This window comes from Elephas maximus, chromosome 18 (assembly GCF_024166365.1).
Source record: "Elephas maximus indicus isolate mEleMax1 chromosome 18, mEleMax1 primary haplotype, whole genome shotgun sequence".
Lineage (NCBI taxonomy): Eukaryota > Metazoa > Chordata > Mammalia > Proboscidea > Elephantidae > Elephas > Elephas maximus.
The window spans coordinates 24,563,085-24,583,889 of record NC_064836.1 but is presented as its reverse complement, the minus strand read 5'-3'; the positions used below and the strand labels follow the sequence as shown (position 1 = coordinate 24,583,889).

Genomic DNA, 20,805 nt, shown 5'->3' with positions numbered 1-20,805 from the left:
GAATTATCATTATTATTTTTGATACATTGCTGAATTTCATTGGCTAGAATTTTGTTGAGGATTTTTGCTTCTAAGTTCATGAAGGATGTACGTACGTAATTTTCTTTTTTTTGTGGTATCTTTACCCAGGTTTGGTATCAGGGTTATTCTGGCTTCATAGAATGAGTTTGGCAGTATTCCATCATTTTCTGTGCTCTGAAATGCCTTTAGTAGTAGTGGTGTTAACTCTTCTTTGAAAGTTTGGTAGAATTCTCCAGTGAAGCCATTCGGGCCAGGGCTTTTTTTTTTTTATTGGGAGTTTTTTAATTACGGTTTCAATCTCTACTTTTGTTATGGGTTTATTTAGTTGTTCTTCCTCTGTTTGTGTTAGTTTAGGTAGATAGTGTGTTTCTAGAAATTCATCCATTTCTTCTAGGTTTTCAAATTTGTTAGAGTACAATTTTTTGTAGTAATCTGGTATGATTCTTTTAATTTCAGTTGGGTCTGTTGTGATACCACCCATCTAACTTCTTATTTGGGTTATTTGCTTCCTCTCCTGATTTTCTTTTGTCAGTTTGGCAGTGGTTTATCAATTTTGTTATTTTTTTTTCAAAGAACCAGCTTCTGGACTTGTTAACTCTTTGAATTGTTTTTCTGTTCTCTATTTCGCTTAATTCTGCTCAAATTTTTATCATTTGCTTTCTTCTGGTGCCTGAGGGTTTCTTTTGTTGCTCCCCTTCTATTTGTTCAAGTTGTAGTGATAAATCTTTGGTTTTGGCCCTTCCTTCTTTTTGTATGTGTGCATTTATTGATATAAATTGACCTCTGAGCACTGCTTTCGCTGTGTCCCAAAGATTCTGATAGGAAGTGTTTTCACCCTCATCGGATTTTATGAATTTCTTTATTGCATCCTTAACGTCTTCTTTAATTCAGTCATTTTTGAGTAAGGTGTTGTTCAGTTTCCAAGGGTTTCCTTTCTTTTTCCTGTTATTGATTTCTGCTTTTATGGCCTTATGTTCAGAGAAGATGCTTTGTAATATTTCGATGTTTTGGATCCTGGTCAGGCTTGCTTTATGACTTAATATGTAGTCTATTCTAGAGTATGTTCCATGTGTGCTGGAAAAGAAACTTAACTTGGCTGCTGTTGGGTGGAGTGTTCTGTGTATGTCTATGAGGTCAAGTTGGTTGATTGTGGCATTTAGATCTTCTGTGTCTTTATTGAGATTCTTTCTGGATGTTCTATTATTCACTGAAAGTGGTGTGTTAAAGTCTCCTGCTTTATTGTGGAGTTGTCTATCTCATTTTTAGTGCTGTTGTTAGAGTTTTTTTTAATGTATCTTGAATCTCTGTTTTTGGGTGCATCAATATTTAATATGGTTATATCATCCTGGCATAATTTCCCTTTCATTATATAGTGTTCTTCCTTATCCTTTGTTGAGGATTTAACTTTAATGTTTATTTTGTTGGAAATTAATATTGCCACTCCTTCTAATTTTTGAGTGTTGTTTACTTGTTGGATGTGGAATACATGGAGAAAGGCAGGCAAGGTGTGTGTTGATGAGATAACATGCTGGAGACCAGATTTGGGTCACCAGACCTAGGGATGACCTCTTGCAGGTATGTGGGAGTGTTTTCTGCCCAGTCCATTTGGGGGAGTTTTTTGGTACCATGGATCAGCAGAAGGACTGGTCGCTAGAGGGGTTCCTGTCTGCCCAGAAGCTATACCCGGCCAGGGTCAGACCCTGGTGTAGCTCCCACAACAACCACCACCAGGCTCTAAGATCATCCAGATGGACTACCTGATAATCTCTGCCCATGGGCAGACAAGACACCGAGAGGCCGTCCCTCTTTTGCCTCTTGGCTCTCTTTCCAGCTATCCTAGTTGTGGTGTTTTTCAGGGGTACAAGTTAGAGATATTGCAGAACCGACACATACAAAGAGAGACGGAGAGAGAATAAATGCTGAGTGGGGATACCTTGCCTACTGATGTCCTGAATTAAGTGGAAAATAGGTACCTGGCCTGCGCACCCAGTGCTTTGAATGTGTCCTCATCAGGGGCTCTCATCCTCAAAACCTTTCCGTCAGTGTGCTGACTTCCTGTGGCCACAGCCAGAAGCGGCAGCTGAGACTCATAGGCCTAAATGAATAACCCTGTGGAAAAGGACAGGTGTGCCATATCTCTCCTACTGGGTCAGTACTTCTGACCAGGCCCCATCAGAGGCTATTCCCACTGCTTCCAGAGGCTGTCCCCATAGTGATGGTAAATAAGCTTTAACCCTGCCCACCCAACAGTCGCCTGACCTACCTGGCCTGCTGACCCTCACCCAGACTTCTGATTTTATAAAGAGCATTGTGGCCTGGGCCCACATGTAATCATCTGGGATGAAGCATTGGGGCCATTGACTGGGGCAGAAGACAGTCAAGATCAGCCTGAGCCTTGAAATCTAGAGACCCGTGACACTGCTGTCAGTGTTAAATGTTCACTTCTACACTCAGGTAGTCATAGTGGGTGGAATCAGATTGATGAGAGGACAAATGTCGTTGAAGTACTATCATTCACGGAGGCCTGGGCCAAAGGCCAGCGACAATTCCACATGTTGTGGAGCCCAAGATCCACTCGTACTAGGACCTGGGCTCCGTCGTGTACATACGACACAGCTCATCCATATCCCCACATCCACAATCCACTGGCCTCCTGGAGCCCTAGCTTCCAGGATTTCCAGCCTTGGCTTCTAAGATCTCACACATATGCAGTGTGCCACCAGAGGCTGTGGCCCATCAGATGGCAAAAATATGAAAATGGCTGTTTTCACATGACTGCTTGTTCTGTCTTTGGCCGAGTGGTATGCTGTTGTTCCTAGGTGGATGTGGTATTCATGGAGAAAGGCAGAGTTGGTGTGTGTGTGTAAGGTGTGCTGAGAAGATGACCTGGTGGAGACCTGATTAAGATCTCCATACCCAGGAGAGGCCTCTCGCACATACGTTTCTCTGTTTTCTGCCTAGTCTGCTTGGCATGGTTTTTCAATACACCGTGTTAGTTGTAGGGGTAGTTGTCAGAGGGGCTTCCATCTGCCTGGAAGCTTCAGCTGGCAGGGTCCACCCCTGGTGTAGCTAAGACATCAATCATGAGACTCTAAGTCCATCCAGTTGGACTACCTGCTATTCCCTGCCCATGGACAGCCAATTGAGCCAGAGGTCTTACACTTTTATCTCTAGTCTCTCCGTCTGGTTCTCCTAGTTGTAATGCTTCTCAGGGGTACAACTTGGAGATGTCACAGAACCAATGCATATAGAGAGAGAGAATGAGAGAATAGAAGCTGAGTGGGGATACGTTGCCTACTGATGTCCTGAAGTAAGTGGAAAACAGGTAACTGGCCTGCACTTCCAGGGCCTTGACCTGACCACATTAGGGGTTCCCACCTGCGTAGCCTTTCCCTGGGTGTGCTGAGTTCCTGTTGCCACAGCTGAAAGTGGGCACTGAGTCTCATAGGCCAAAATGAAGGGCCCGGTGGAATAGGCCACACAGGCCAGTTCTCTCCTATTCGCTCAGAACTTATAAATCAGCCCCATCAGAAGTCCTGCTCTCTCCTTCCAGAGGCTTATTGATGGTGCTGATAAACAAGCCTTAGCCCCACCCACCCGACATTCACCTGGCCTCATTGGCCTGCCAACAGTCATCGAGATCTCCGAGTTGAAAAAGATTAATGTGGCCAGGGCACATGCGTTATCATCTGGGACGAAGCAGCAAGGCCATTGTCTGGGGCAAGAGACAGCCAGGGTCACCAAGAGGCTCGTTATCTAGAGACCTATGACACTGCTGTCAGTGATATATGGTCATTTCTACACTCAGATAGCCAAGGCAGGAGAAATGAGTGATGATAGGAAAAATGTAGCTGGGGTACAGTTGCTCACTTAGGCTCAGACCAAAGGCCACAGTCGGTTCCAGACGTCGTGGAGCCCAAGAGCCAGTCAGACTAAGGCCTATGGCTGCCTTCTATACGTGGGACAAAGGTCATCCATATCCCCACATCCACAATCCATTGGCCTCCTTGGGCCATAGCTTCCAGGATTTCCGGCCTTGGCTTCTGAGACCTCACACATATGTAGTGTGCCACCAGAGGCTGTGGACCAGCAAAAATTTGAAAATAGTTCTTTCACATGACTTTGTTGGTCCTGCCTTTGGCTGAGTGTCATGCCATTAATAGTTGCATGTGGTTTTTTTTTTTTTTCCCCCTGGGAAAAGGCAGATTTTTATTTGTGCAGGCCAGGTGTGTGCTGACAAGATGACATGCAGAGACCAGACTGGGATCTCCAGACCAAGTAGTGGCCTCACGCAGGTATGTGTGAATGTTTTCTGCCCAGTCCACATGGTGGGATTTTTTGATACAATCTATCAGAAGTAGTTGTCCCGAATGGGCTCCTGTCTGCCCACAAGGTACACGTGGCCTGGGACCGCACCTGGTATAGCTCCCCCATCAATCACCAGTCTCTGAGGACACCAAGATGGACTACTTGCTATTCTCTGCCCATGGAAATCGGTAAAGCCAGAGGCTTTCCCCCTTTCATCTCCCATTTCTCCCTCCTGCTACCTTAGTTGTGATGGTTCTCAGGAGCACAATTAAGAGATGCCGCCCAACTGACTGATAAGACAGAGACAGAGAGAGACACTAGATGTTGAGTGGGGACACCGTTCCTACTGATGTAAGTAAGTTGTAAACAGGTACTGACCCACTCTCCCAGTGGCTTGAACCTGTCCACATCGGGGAATCCCATCAGCAAAGCCTTTCCCTGGGTGTGCTGAATTCCTGTGGCCATAGCCAGAAGTGACCTCTGAGTATCATGGGCAAAATAAAGGGCCCTGTGGAATCAGCCAGGTGGGCCAGATCTCTCCTATTGGCTCAATACTTTGACCCAGCCCACCAGAATCTCTACCCACTGCTCCTGGAGACTGTCACCATGGTAATGGTAAACAAGCCTTAGTGCCACCCACCAGACCTTTACCTTGCCTACCTTGCCTGCTGACCCCCACTCAGATCTCTCTGGGTTGATAGAGAAAAATGTCCACCAGGGCCCACATGTCATCATCTGGGATGAAGCATTGTGGCCATTGCCTGGGGCAGAAGACAGACAAGGTCAACCTGAGCCTCGACATATACAGGCCTGAGACACTCCTATAAGCGCTAAATGTTGACTTCTGCACTAAGATTGCCGCTAGAGGGGGAATCAGAGTGACAGCAGGAGAAATGTAGCTAGAGTGCACACACACAGCGATGGAGCAAGGCTAGGGACAGTGCCAGGCGTCTTGGAGTTCAAGAATAAGCCAGTCTAGGGCGCAAGGCTCCCTCCTGTACGTGGAAATATTTGATCCATATCCCCACATCCACAAACCACTGGCCTCCTGGGGCCCTGACTTCCAGGATTTGGGCCTTCGCATCTGAGACTTGACACATGCAGTGTGCCACTGGAGCCACAGACCAACAGACAGCAAACATGTGAAAACGGCTGTTAACTTGACCTTGCAGGCACTGACTTTGGCTGAGTGGCATGCTGTGGTTCCTAGTTGGATAAGGCGTTCATGGAGAAAGGCAGATTTTGTGTGTGCAGACAAAGTGTGTGCTGACAAGATGACTTGGCGGAGACCAGATTGGGATACCCAGACCCAGGAGAGGCCTCTTGCAGGTAAGTGTAAATGTTTCCTGCCCAGTCCACCGGGCTGGGATTTTCAGTACAATCTTTGGGCGCAAGTAGTATTCACCGTAGAGTCTCCTGTCTGCCCACAAGCTCCAGCTGGCCAGGGCCCACCCCTGGTGTAGCTCCCCAGTCAATCTCCATTCCTCAAGGCCATCCAGATGGACTACTTACTGTTCTCTGCCCATGGGCAACCAATGCAACTAGAGGCTTTCCCCCTTTCATCTCTAGTCTCTCCCTCCAGCTCTCATAGTACTCTCAGGAGTACAGTTAAGAGATACCACACCACTGACAGAGAGAGACAATAGACACTGAGCAGGGATACCTTGCCTACTGATGCCTTAAAGTGGTAAAGTAGGTACATGACCCGTTCTACCAGTGTCTCGAACCTGTCCACATCAGGGAGTCCCATCCACAAAGGCTTTCCCTGGGTGTGCTGAATGCCTGAGGCCCCAGCCACAAGTGGCCACGGAATGTCATAGGCCAGAATGTAGGGCCTTGTGGAATCTAGCAGATGGGCCAGATCTCTCCTATTGTCTCAGTAGTTATAATCTGGCCCATCAATATCTCTGCCCATTGCTTCCAGTGGATGTCTCCATGGTAACAGTAAACAGTAAACAAACTTTAGCCCTGCCCACCTGATAGTCACCTGGACTACCAGGCCTGCTAACCCTCACCCAGACCTCTGTGTTGATAGAGAATAATATCCTCCTTGTTCCCCGTGTCATCAACTGGGATGAAGTACTGGGGCTGTTGTCTGGACAGAAGACAGCCAAGGTCAGCTTGAGCCTAGATATATGTAGAGAGAGACCTGTGACATTGCTAGCAGTGTAAATGGTGAAATCCACAGTCAAAGATAGCCACTGGAGGTGGAATCAGACTGATGGCAGGAGAAATGTAGCTGGAGTGCTAACACCCTCGGAGCCACAGGCCAAAGGCCAGGGAAAGTGCCAGACATCATGGAGACCAAGAGCGAGGCAGTCTTGGGAACCAGGTTCCCTCCTGTATGTGACAAATAGGTAGGTAATCCGTAGATCCACTTCCACAAATGACTGGCCTCCCAGAGCCGTGCCTCACAGGATTTCAGCTTTGGCTTTTGAGACCTAACACATATGTAGTATGCCGCTGGAAGCCGTGGACCAGCAGATGGGAAAAATGTGAAAACAGCTGTTTCACTTGACTTTGTTAGCAATGCCTTTGACTGAGTGACATGCTGTGGTTCCTAGTGGATAAAACCTTCATGGAGAAAGGCAAGTTTCATGTGTTCAGGCAAGGTGTGCGCTGACATGATGACTTGGTAGAAAACAGATTGGGATCTCCAGACTCAGAAGAGGCCTCTCGCAGGTATGTATGAATGTTTTCTGCCCAGTCCAGTTGGCCGGGATTTTCAGTACAATCTATGGGTGCGAGTAGTTTTTGCCGAAGGGCTCCTGTCTGCCCTCAACCTCCACCTGGCCAGGGTCCACTCCTGGTGTAGCTCCCCCATCAATCACCAGTCTCTAAGGCCATCCAGATGGATTACTTCCTATTCTCTTTCTATGGGCAACCAATACAGCCAGAGGATTTCCCCCACCCATCTCTAGTCTCTCCCTCTGGCTCTGGTAGTTGTGATGGTTCTCAGGTGTGCAATGAAAAAGTGCCACACAACTGACACATACAGAGACAGAGAGAGACAACAGATGTTGAGTGGGGATACCTTGCCTACTGATGTCTTCAAGTAAGTGGAAAACAGGTACCTGGCACGCTCTCCCAGAGCCTTGAACCAATCTCCATCAGAGACTCCCATCTGCAAAGCCTTTCCCTGGGTGTGCTGAATTCCTGTGGCCACAGCCAGAAGTGGCCGCTGAGTGTCATAGGCCAAAATAAAGTGCCCTGTGGAATCAGCCAAGTAGGCCAAATCTCTCCTATTGGCTCAGTACTTAAGACGTGGCCTGTCAGCATCTCTGCTGACTGCTTCCAGAGGCTGTGTCCATGGTAACAATAAACATGCCTTAGCCCCACCCACTGGGCATTCACCTGGCCTGTGTGGCCTGCTGATCTTCACCCAGACCTCTGTGTTGATAGAGAATAAAGTCTGCTGGGGCCCACATGTGATCATCTGTGATGAAGCCTTGGGGCCCTTGCCTGGGGCAGAAGACAGCCAAGGTCAGCCTGAGTCTTGATATTTAGAGACCTGTGACACTGCTATCAGTGCTAAATGGTGACTTCCACACTCAGCTAGACCCTGCGGGCAGAATCGGAGAAACAGCAGGAGAAATGTAGCTAGAGTGCACACACTCACGAAGCCACAGGCCAAAGGCCAGGGGTGGTGCCAGGCATCGTGGAGGCCAAATGTGAGCCTGTCTAGGACCCAAGTCTCCCTCCTATATGTGAGAAATAGGCAATCCGTATCCCCACATCCAGAAACCACTGGCCTCCCGGGGCCCTGACTTCCAGGATTTGGGTCTTGGCTTCTGAGACCTGACACATATGCAGTGTGCCACCAGAGGCCATGGACCAGGACCAGCAGACGGCAAAAATGTGAAAAGGGCTACTTCACTTGACTTTGTAGGCACTGCCTTTGGTTGAGTGGCATGCTGTGGTTCCTAGTTGGGTAAGGCCTTCATGAAGAAAGACTGATTTTTTTTGTGGGGGAAAGGTGTGTGCTGAGAAATGAAATGGTAGAAACCAGATTGGGCTCTCCAGACCCAAGAGAGGCCTTGCAGCTATGTGTGAATGTTTTCTGCCTGGTCCACCTGGTGGGGTTTTTCAGTGCAAACTATCAGCGGAAGTAGTAGTTGGTGGAGGGGCTCCTGTATGGCCACAAGCTCTGCCTGGCCAGGGTCTACACCTGGTGTAGCTCCCCCATCAATCATCAGTCTCTAAGTCCATCTAGATGGCCTAATTGCTATTCTCTGCCCATGGACAACCAGTTCAGCCAGAGGCTTTTCCACTTTCATCTGTAGCCTCTCCTCTTGCTCCAGTGGTTGTGATGGTTCTCAGGAGTACAATTAAGAGATGCTGCACAACTGACACATACAGAGAGATACAGAGAGAGATGGTAGATGTTGAGTGGGGATTCCTTGCCTACTGATGTCCTGAAGTAAGTGGAAACCAGGTATCTGACCTGCTCTTCCAGTGCCTTGAACCTGTCCACATGAGGAACTCCCAGCCTTTCACTAGGCGTGCTGAATTCTTGTGGCCACAGCCAGAAGTGACCGCTTAGTGTCATAGGTCAAAATGAAGGGCCCTGTGTAATTGGCCAGGTGGGCTAGATCTCTCGTATTGTCTCAGTACCTATGACCCGGCCCTTCAGAAGCTCTGCCCACTGCTCTTGGAGGCTGTCTCCATGGTAATGGTAAACAAGCCTTAGCCCCCCCAGCATTCACCTGCCCTACCTGGCCCGCTGACCCTTACCAGACCTCCACATTGATAGAGAATAATGTCCGTCACAGCCGATATGTCATCATCTGGGAGGAAGCATTGGAGCTGTTGCTTAGGGCAAAAGATAGCCAAGGTCAGCCTAAGCCTCGATATATAGTGTCCTGTGACACTGCTACCACTGCTAAATGGTGACTTCCACACACAGATAGCTTCTAGAGGCAGAATCAGAGTGATGACAGGAGAAATGTACCTAAAAAAGGCATGGGCCAAAGGCCAGGGATGGTGCCAGATGTCGTGGAGTCCATGAGAAAGCCAGTCTAGGGCCCAAGGTTCCCTCCTGTACTTGAGAAATAGGAAATCCCTATCCCACATCCACAAACTACTGGCCTAAGGCCAGAGTTCATGCCAGGCATTTCACATAACTATGTCAGTCCCCCGTTTGGCTGACTGGCACTGTTTGAGTCTCACTTGGAAGTGCTCCTTAGGCATAAAATCTGAGTTTATAGGTACAGGCCAAGTGCCTGCTGAGAATATGAAATGTTGGAGACCAGACTGGTATATCCAGAACCAGGAGAGGCTTCTCACAGGTATGTGTGTATGCTTTCTGCCTAGTCCACTAGGAGAGTTTCTGGATACAAAATATGAGCTGAAAGGAGCAGTCAGTGGATGGTATCCTGTCTTCACACAAGCTAAACCTGACCAGGGTCCACCACTGTTAAAGCTCCCTCATCAGGCGAAACCCTGAAGAGCACCCTGACAGGCTGCGTGCTCTTCTCTGCGTATGGGCAACCTATATCACCAGAGGCTTACCCTGTTCCATCTCAGGCTCTTTCTACTGATGTTCTAATTATGATGTTTCTCAGGAGTACAATGAAGAGCTGTTGCAGAATTGACACAGACACACAGAGACCGAGATAGAGACTAGATGCTGAATGGGGATACCTTGCCTACTGATGTCCTCCAGTAAGTGGAAAAGAGATGCCTGGCCTGCTCACCCAGTGCCTTGAACCTGTGCCCATCAGGGGCTCTGCTCTGCAAAGTCTTTCCCTGAATGTGCTAAATTCCTGTGGCCATAGCCCAAAGTGGCCTCTGAGTCTCATAGGCTAAAGTGAAGGCCCAGGGTTATCAGCCAGGCAGGGCAGATCTCTCCTATTTGCTCAATACATCTGACCTGGTCCCATCAGAAGCTCTACCCAGTGCTTCCAGAGGCTGGCTGTATGGTGACTATAAACAAGGCTTAGCCCCACTCACCCAGCATTCACCTGGGTTACTTGGCCTGCTGACTCTCATCAGGTCCTATGACTTGATAGGGAGTAAAGTCTGCCAGGGCGCAAGTGTCATCATCATGGTCCTGAAGCATTGTGGCCATTGCCTTGAGTAGAAGACAGCCAAGGCCAGCCTGAGCCTCGAAATCTAGGGACCTGTGACACTGCTGTCAGTTCCACACTCACACAGCTGATGGAAGTAGAATCAGTGTGATAGGAGGAGAAATATAGCTGGAGTGCACACATTCACGGAGGCATGGGCCAATGGCCAGTGTCAGTGCCAGGTGTCGTGAAGCCCCAGGGCCAACCAGATTGGAGCCCAAGACTCTCTCCCGCGCTTGGAACAATGGTCACCAATATCTACACAACCATAGTCTACGGGCCTCCAGGGGCCCTGGTTGCCAGGATTTCCAGTCCTGGCTTCCAGAAGCATCTCCGTGGTGATGGTAAACAAGCCTTAGTATCGCCCACCCAACATTCACCTGGGGTCCCTGCCCTGCTGAGCCCCACCCAGACCCCTGAGTTGATAAGGAAGAAAGGCTGCCAGGGCATGCGTGTCATCATCGGGGCCTTGAAGCACTGGGACCATTGTCTGGGGCAGAAGACAGCCAAGGCTAGCCTGAGCCTGGAAATCTAGAGACGTGTGACACTGCTGTCAGTTTCACACTCAAACAGCCGATAGAGGTGGAATCAGAGTGATGGGAGGAGAAATGTAGCTGGAGTGCACACAGTCACAGAGGCATGGGCCAACGGCCAGTGTCAGTACCAGGCAGCACAAAACCCCAGTGCCAGCCAGACTGGGGCCCAAGGCCCCTCCTGCACCTGGGACACTGGTCAAAAATATCCCCAAACCCACACTCCACAGGCCTCCAGGGGCCCTGGCTTCCAGGGTTTCCAACCCTGGCCTTCAGGATCCCACGCATACCCAGGGTGCAATGGGAGGCTGAGGTCCAGGAGACAGCAAAAATATGCAAATGGTTGTTTTGCTTGACTATGCCGGTCCTGTCTTTGCCTGAGTGGCATGCTTTGCATCTGAGTTCAATGTGGTATTCATGAAGAAATGCAGAGTTTACGCACGCAGGACATGTGCCTGCTGAAAAGATGAAATGATACAGACCAGATTAGCATTTCCAGACGCAAGAGAGGCCTTTCACAGGTATGTGTGAATGTTTTCTGCCCAGTCCATTGGGAGAGTTTTTGGATACAGATTGTCAGCTGAAGAAGCAGTCAGCAAATGGCCTGCCATCCTCACGCAAACTCAACATGGACAGGTTCCACCCCTGTTGTTGCTCCCTTATCAAGCACCAGCCCTGAAGACCGCCCAGGTGGGCTACCTGTTACTTTCTGCTGTTGGCTACCAATACTGCCAGAGGCCTACCCTCTTCCACCTCTGGGCTCACTATTCTGATGTCCTAGTTGTGATGTTTCTCACTAGTACAATGAAGAGATGTTGCAGAACCCACACAAAAAAAGAGACCAAGAGAGAGACTAGATGCTGAGTGTGGATACCTTGACTGCTGATGTCCTCAAGTAAGTGGACAAGGGGTACTTGGTCTGCTCTCCTGGCGCCTTGTACCTCTGCCTACCAGGGGCACCCTCTGTGAAGCCTTTTCATGGGTGTGCTGAGTTATTCCTGTGGCCACAGCTAGAGGATGCCACTGAGTCTCATAGGCCAAAACGAAGGGCCCAGGGGAATCTGCCAGGTGGGCCAGATCCCTCCTATTGGCCAATACTTCTGACCCTTTCCCATCAGAAGCTTCACCCACTGCTTCCTGAGGCTGTCTCCATGGTGATGGTAAACAAGCCTTAGCCCTGCCCACCAGACAGTCACCTGGCCTACCTTGCCTGCTGACCCACACGCAGACCTCTGACTTGATAAGGAATAAAATCCGCCAGGGCCCACATGTCATCATCAGGGTCTTGAAGCATTATGACCATTGGCTGGAGCAGAAGATAGGCAAGGCCAGCCTGAGCTTCGAAATCTGGGGACCTGTGACACTGCTGTCAGTTCCACACTCAGCCAATGGAGGGGAATCAGAGCGACTGGAGGAGAAATGTAGCTAGAGTGTACACATTCACGGAGTCATGGGCCAATGACCAAGGTCAGTTCAGGCATCGTGAAACCCCAGAGCCAACCAGATTGGGCCCCAAGGCTCTTTCCCGCACTTGGGACACTGGTCACCAAAATCCTCATACCCACACTCCATGGGCCTTCAGGAGCCCTTACTGTCAGAATTACTGGTCCTGGCTTCCAGGACCTCACACACACGCATTGTGCCACTGGATGCTATGGGTCAGCAGATGGTAAAAATATGCAAATGGGTGTTTTTCTTAACTATGTCCATCTTGTCTTTGGCTGAGTGGCAGGCTGTGGATCCTAGTCCAATGTGACATTGAGGCATAAACTCAGAGTTTATGGGTGCAGGCCAGATGGCTGCTGAGAAGATGAAATGGTGGAGACCAGATTGGGATCTCCAGAGCCAGGAGAGGCCTGTCACAGGTATGTGTGAACGCTTTCTGCCTAGGCCACTGGGAGGCTTTCTGGATACAATGTATCAGCAGAGAGCAGTCAGTGCATGGCCTCCCATCTGCACACAACCTCCACCTGGCCAGGATCCATCCCTGGTTTAGCTCCCTCATCAGGCGCCAGACCGAGAAGACCATCCAGGTGGACTACCTGCTATTCTCTGCCCATGGGCAACCAATACTGCCAGAGGCTTCCCATCTTCCATTGCTAGGCTCCCTCTCCTGATCTCCTAGTTGTGATGTTTCTCAGGAGTACAGTTAAGAGATATCGCAAAACCGGCACAGCCAGAGACAGAGAGAATAGAGGCTAGGTGGGGAAACCATACCTACTGATGTCCTAAATAAGTGGAAAAGAATTACCTGGTCTGCTCACCCAGTGGCATGAACCTCTGCCCATCAGGGGCCCCCCTCTGCAGAGCCTTTCCCTGGGTGTGATTAATTCCTGTGGGCACAGCCAGAAGTCACCTCTGAGTCTCATAGGCCAAAACGAAGGGCCCTGGGGAGTTTTCCAGGTGGACTGGACCTCTCCTATTGACTCAGTACTCCTGACCAGGGCCCATTAGACTCCACCCACTGAATCTAGAGGCTGTGTCCATGTTGATGGTAAACAAGCCTTAGCCCCACCAACCCCACATTCACCAGGCCTATCTGATCTGCTGACCCTCACCCAGACCACTGAGTTGAAAAGGAGTAAAGTCCCCTGGGGCCCATATTCATCATCTGGGACTTGAAGCATTGTGGCCATTGCCTAGGGTAGAATACAACCAAGGCCAGCCTGAGCTTGAAATCTGGAAACCTGTGACACTCCTGTCAGTTCCACACACAGACAACCGACGGAGGTAGAATCAGAGTGATGGGAGGAGAAATGTAGCTGGAGAGCTTAGATTCACAGAGGCATGAGCCAATGGCCAGGATAGGTGCCAGGCGTCATGAAGCCCCAGGGCCAGTCACACATGGGCCCAAGACTCTCTCCTGCACCTGAGATACTGGTCACCGGTATCCCCACATCCACAGTCCATGGGCCTCCAGGGGTCCTGGCTGCCAGGATTTCCCATCCTGGCTTCCAGGACATCACACACATGCAGTGTGCCACTGTAGGCTGTGGACCATCCGACAGCAAAAACATGCAAATGGGTGTTTCACTTGACCGTGTTGGTCTTGTCTTTGGCCGAGTGGCATGCTGTGCCATTGAGGCATGAAGTCAGAGTTTATGGATGCAGGCCATTTGGCTGTTGAGATAAAATGGTAGAGACCAGATTTGGATCTCCAGACCCAGGAGAAGCCTCTGGCAGGTAAGTGTGAACGCTCTCTGCTTAGTCCCCTGGGAGGGTTTTCTGAATATAAATGATCAGCTGAAGGAGCAGTGAGTGGATGGCCTCCAGTCTGCACAAAGCTCAACCTGGCCAGGGTCTGCCCCTGTTGTAGCGCCTTCATCAGGTGACAGCCCTCCTGAAGACCATCCAGATGGGCTACCTGCTATTCTCTGCCTTTGGGCAATCTATGCTGCCAGTGGCCTACAGTCTTACGTCTCTGTGCTCTCTCTCCTTATGTCCTAGGCGTAATGTTACTCCAAAGTAAAATGAAGGGATGTCATAGAAGTGACAGACAGACAGAGACCCAGATAGAGAATAGAGGCTGAGTGAGGATACCTTGCCTACTGATGTCCTCAAGTAAGTGGATAAGAGGTGCCTGGTCTGTTCACCCAGTGCCTTCAGCATCTGCCCATTGGGGTCTCCCCTCTGCAAAGCCTTTCCCTGGGTGTGCTGAATTTCTGTTGCCACAGCCAAAAGTGACAACTGAGTCTCATAGGCCAAAATAAAGGGCCATGGGGCATCTACCAGGTGGGCCAGATCTCTCCTATTGGCTCAGTAATTCTGACCTGGCCCCATAAGAAGCTCCGCCCACTGCTTCAGGAGTCTATCTCCATGGTGATAGTGAACAAGCCTTAACCCCACCCACCAGTCATCTGGCCTACCTGGCCTGCTGACCCACTTGCAGACCTCTGGGTTGATAAGGAATAAAGTTGGCCAGGGTCCACATGTCATCATCGGGGTCTTGAAGCATTGGGGCCATTGCCTGGGGCAGAAGATAACCAAGGCCAGCCTGAGCCTTGAAAGTTGGAGACCTGTGACACTGCTGTCAGTTCCATACACAAATAGCCTATGGAGGTAGAATCAAAGTGATGGCAGGAGAAATGTAGCTAGATGCACACATTCACGGAGGTACGGGCCAATGGCTACCGTAGTTGCTAAGTGTTGTGAAACCGAGGGCCAACCAGATTGGGGCCCAAGAGCCTCTCCCGCACCTGGGATACTGGTCGCCAATGTCTCCACATCCACACTCCATGGGCCTCCAGGGTCCCTGGCTGCCAGGATTTCTGGTCCTGGCTTACAGGATATCACATACACGTAGTGTGCCACTGGCGGCTGTGGGCCAACAGATGACAAAAATATGCCAATGGTGTTTAACTTGACTAGGTTGTTCCTGTTTTTGGCTGAGTGGCAGGCTGTGGGTCCCAGTCGGATGTGACACTGAGACATAAAGTCAGAGTTGATGGGCGTAGACCAGGTGCCTGCTGAGAAGATGAAATGTTGGATACCAGGTTGGGTTCTTCAGAGCCAGGAGAGGCCTGTCACAGGTGTGTGTGAATGCTTTCTGCCTAGGCCATTGGGAGAGTTTTCTGGATACAAAGTATCAGCAGACAGAGCAGTCAGTGAATGGCCTCCTGTCTGCACTCAAGCTCCACCTGGCCCAGGTCTGTCCCTGGTGTGGCTCCCTCATCAGGCACCAGACAAGGAAGACCATCCAGATGGAATGCCTGCTCTTCTCTGCCCATGGGGAAACAGTAGTGGCAGAGGCCTTCCATCTTCCATGGCTAGGCTCCCTCTCCTGATCTCCTAGTTGTGATGTTTCCCAGGAGTACAATTAAGAGATGTCACACAACTGACACAGCCAGAGACAGAGACAATAGTTGCTGAGTGGGGATGCCTTGCCTACTGTTGTCCTCAAATAAGTGGAAAAGAGGTACTTGGCCTGCTTGCCCAGTGCTATGAACCTCTGCCTATCAGGGGCTGCCCTCTGCTCAGCCTTTCCCTGGGTTTGATGAATTCCTGTGGCCATAGGCAGAAGTGACCACTGTGTCTCATAGGCCAAAATGAAGGGCCCTGGGGAATCGGCCAGGTGGGCCAGACCTCTCCTGTTGGCTCAATACTTCTGACCAGGGCCCATCAGACTCCAACCACTGATTCTAGAGGCTCCCTGAATGGTGATGGTAAACAAGCCTTAGCCCTGCCCACCTGATATTCACCAGGCCTATCTGGCCTGCTAACCCTCACCCAGACCTCTGAGTTGATAAGGAGTAAAGTCCGCCTGAGCCCACATTCATCATCGGGGACTTGAAGTGTTGTAGCCATTCCCTGGGGCAGAAGACAACGAAGGCCAGCCTCAGCCTCGAAATCAAGAGACCGTTGACACTGCCGTCAGTTCCACAGGCAGACAGCCCAAGGAGGCAGAATCAGAATGATTGGAGGAGAAATGTAGGTGGAGTGTACAGATTTATGGAGGCATGGACCAATGGCCAGGGTCATTGACTGGCGTCCTAAAGCCCCAGGGCCAGCCAGACTGGGGCTCGAGGCTCCCTCCTGCATCTGGGACACTGGTCACCAGTATCCTCACATCCATACTCCTCAGGCCTCAGGCAGCCCTGGCTGCCAAGATTTCTGGTCCTGGCTTCCAGGACCCCATGCAAAAGCAGTGTGCCGCAGGAGGCTATGGACCGGCAGATGGCAAAAATAGGCATATTAGTGGGGGTTTTACTTGATTATGTCAGTCCTGTCTTCGGCTGAGTGGCATGCTTTGCGTCCTAGTTGGATGCAGCCTTCACACAGAAAGGCAGGGTGTGCCCCTGGGCAAGGTACCTGCTGAGAAGATCAAATGGTAGAGATCAGGTTGGATCTCCAGACCCAGGGGAGGTCTCTCACAGTTATGTGTGAATGTTTTCTACCTTGTTCAGTGGGAGGTTTTTCTGGATGCAAAGTCTCAGCTAGAGGAGCAGTCAGTGCATGGCTTCCTGTCTGTACACAAGCTCAGCCTGGCCAGGGTCGTGTACCTACGCCAAGTGGCGGTCGTTCAAACACAAGGGGATACTGCGTGGTTTACAGTCAGGAAAGATATGCATTAAGGTTTTATCCTTTCACCATATTTATTCAATCTACATGTCGAGCAATTAATCCAAGAAGCTGCACTATATGAAGAAGAATGCTGGGTCAAGATTGGAGGAAGACTCATTAACAACCTGTGATATACCCATGACACAACCTTGCTTGCTGAAAGTGAAGAGGACATGAAGCACTTACTGATGGGTCAGACTACATCGTTCAGGATTACACCTCAACATAAAGTAAATGAAAATCTTCAGAACTGGACCAATGAGCAACATTATGATAAACTGAGAAAACACCAAAGTTGTCAAGGATTTCATTTTCCTTGGATCCACAATCAACGTCCCCGGAGGCAGCAGTCAAGAAATCAGAGGAAGCATTGCATCGGGGAAATGTGCTGCAAAAGACCTCTTTATAGTCTTAAAAAGCAAAGCTGTCATTTTGAGGACTAAGGTGCACCTGACTCAAGCTATGGTAGTTTCAGTCACCTCATATGCAGGTGAAAGCTGGGCAATGAATAAGAAAGACCAAAGAACAATTGATGGCTTTTAATTATGGTATTGGCAAAGGATATTGAACGTACAAGAAGAATGACCAAATCTGTCTCTGGAGAGGTACAGCCAGAATGCTCTTTAGAAGTGAGGATGGTGAGACTTTGTATAATGTACTTTGGTAATGCTATCGGGAGGGAGCAGTCCCTGGAAAAGTATATTGTCTTAGTCATCTAGTGCTGCCAAAACAGAAATACCACAAGTGGGTGGCTTTATCAAAGCAAAATTTATTTTCTCACAGTCTAGTAGGTTACAAGTCCAAATTTAGGGGGTCGGCTCTAGGGGAAGGCTTTCTCTCTCCGTTAGCTCTGAAAGAAGGTCCTTGACCTCAATCTTCCCAGGGCCAAGGAGCTTCTCAGGCACAGGGACCCCAGGTCAAAACAACACACTCTGCTCCTCGTGCTGCTTTCTTGGTGGTATGAGGTCCCCAACTCTCTGCTTGATCTCTTGAGAGATAAAAGGTGGTGTAGGCCACACCCCAGGGAAACTCCCTTTATACTGGATCTGAGAGGTGACCTGAGTAAGGGTGGTGTTACAATCCCATCCTAATCCTCTTAACATAAAGTTACAATCACAAAATGGAGGACAATGACAATACTGGAAATCATGGCCTAACCAAGTTGACACATATTTTTGGGGGGACACAAATCAATCCATGACAGATATCATACAGAGTCAGTGAAAAAGAGGAAGATCCTCAAGAGATGGATTGTCAAAGTTTCTGCAATGATGGGGTCAAAGCTAGCAACAATTCTGAGGATGGTGCAGGACCGGGTAGGGTTTTCTTTTGTTGTTCATAGGGTCGCTATGATGAGTCATAACTGACACAATGGCACCTGACAACAACAGTCTTGGGAACCAATTCAGGCTTAAGTCCTAGGAGACGTGTGAGCCTTGACATGTGAAAAAATACATTTCCTTTACTGAAGGTGTGACATGAGGTTATTAATACATATTTTCCTGACAGAGTAGTTAGAAGGAGCCAAAATATATCTACATATATATATAGATGTCTGTACACACACACACACACACACACACACAAGACATCACTTGCCTGATACATTGTGAGCACAGAAAAAGTCTTTTGTTATGTATTATTAAAAACACAACAAAGAGTTAGTTACAGAAAGTATCATAGTTTTAAGTTTCAGTCAAAACCTTAGAATGGATAAATCAGGAAAGTGACTTGAAGAATGTTCAGGCATTATAAATCCAGAAAATTTCTTAATTTACAAAACTATGTTGTGTTTTGAACATAATACTACTTGTATTTCAAAGCATGTTTTCCTTTTATACTTTTTAAGGTAATAAACCTTTATCTAATAAGAAGAAACATTGTTTTGAATGCAGAAGCCCTAACACCCAGTTGTAAGTATAGGCACTATTTTATTTATGAAAAAATAGAGCTATTATTGGTCAATGAGTAGGGAAAAAATGGAAGACGTAATTTTTACATGTTTTCCTGAGGTATTCTGCAGCGGTTAATACTAGTTCAACTTACAAATAAGGAAGCTACCTCTTTGCTCATGGTGACTTGAACACTCGAAGGGTTTTGCCTCCTAGAGAAATGTAAACATGTCTTGGCAGAGGAGAGAAGACTGAAAGTATATGTCCTAGTACTCGAGCAGTCAAAGGAGCTGTTGGTGTTAGGTCAACTGCCACTCTGCAGAGACTGGAAGATTCCTGCTCCAGGATTCCAAGGCTAGGTCTGGCCCAAATGACAGTTAAATGTAAAGACTCAACTGGGCAGGGTTGATGAATACCAATCTATAACAACCTGGCTCTGTGGGAAAGGAGGAAATCCTGCCGTAGATTGTAAGATAGGAAGAGTTGGTAAGTAGCATTTTTGTGACAACATTTAAAAGAGCCATTTTGGTACTTGATTGTTCAAAGCATTTGAATGATAAAGTGTCATAATAAGCTTTCAACATATAGTTGAATAAGGAGGAATTATTAAAATATCTTTTTCTGTTTGTTTTGTAGAGGTATTTCCATCAGTTTTGGAGGAAATACAGCCAGAACATTCCGTAGAAGCAAGGGTGAAGAGAAAGGAAAGACCAATAGCCAGAAAAGGACATCATGTTTGGTAGAGAGTCGGCAAAAATAACGGAACCTTCCATGAGATAGATTGACACGGTGGCTAAAACAATGGGGTCAAACATACCAAAGATGGTGCAGACCTAGGCAATGTTTCATAAGGTCACCATGAGTCAGAGCAACTTGACGACTAACAACATAAATTTTGTAATAATTTCAAACTAACAGAAAAGGTATAAGAATAGTGCTAGGAGCTTCCCTATATCCTTTACCAGAGTCAACAATTTTAATGTTTTGCCCCATTTCAGTATTTTTCAGTCTCTCTTCTTATATGTATATTTATATGCTTTGTTTAAACAGTTTGAAAGTAATTTGCAGACAGTTATTTCCCATAAATACTTAAATACTTAAGAACGAGGACATTTCCTACATTGATACAACACTGTTAAACTAAACCACAGTCCACAATCAAATTTTGTCAATTGTTCTAATAATGTCCTTCATAACCATTTCTTTCCTAGCTTTAGAATCTAATCTAGGATCACTCATTGACTTTAGTTAACATATCCGAGAAACTGGAAACGTTCCTCAGTCTGTCTATTATGGCCTTGACACTTTTGAAGAATAAAACCCAAATCCAAAGCGATAGCAGTCAAGTCTATTCTGACCCATAGTGACCCTATAGGACAGGATAGACCTGTCCCACAGGGTATCCAAGGGTGTAATCTTTCTAGAAGCAGACTGCCACATCTTTCTCCTAGAAGGAGTTGGTGAGTTCCAACCACTGATCTTTTTGTTAGCAGCCAAGTGCATAACCACTGCACTACCAGGGCTCCTTAACAGACCGATTATTTTTAATTTGGGTTAATGTGATTTTTCCACATGATTGGGTTCACTTTAAGCAGTCTTGAGAGAAATGCTATAAAACTGATGTTGTGGCCCCTCAGTGCATCTGGTTAGGGTCACATGATTTAGTTAGTTTGTCCCACTGTTAAGGTATTAACTTTGTTCATTTGGTTAAGGTGGTATTCAATAGGTCTCTCCACTGTAAATTTACTTTTCCCGTTTGTAAATAATAAGCAATTCTGTTGGAAGGTATTTCAAAACTAAGTACAAATCCTGTCTTTTATCAAACTTTTATCCATTGATCATTCTTACCTGAATTATATGTTATTATGATACTTACAAAACAGGGCTCTAACTCCATCGTTCCTTCTACATTTATCAAGTGGC

General features: G+C 48.0%; 2 protein-coding genes across 2 annotated transcripts in view; one reads left to right on the top strand and one right to left on the bottom strand.

Moving 5' to 3' along the window:
• The window catches only part of LOC126061817 (NUT family member 2G-like), a 432,103-nt gene that overhangs the window by 257,571 nt on the left and 153,727 nt on the right, over positions 1–20,805 (bottom strand). The window lies entirely within an intron of this gene.
• LOC126061823 (NUT family member 2D-like) overlaps positions 1–20,805 on the top strand; it is a 220,819-nt gene that overhangs the window by 81,535 nt on the left and 118,479 nt on the right. The gene's annotated exons all lie outside the window — the stretch shown is intronic.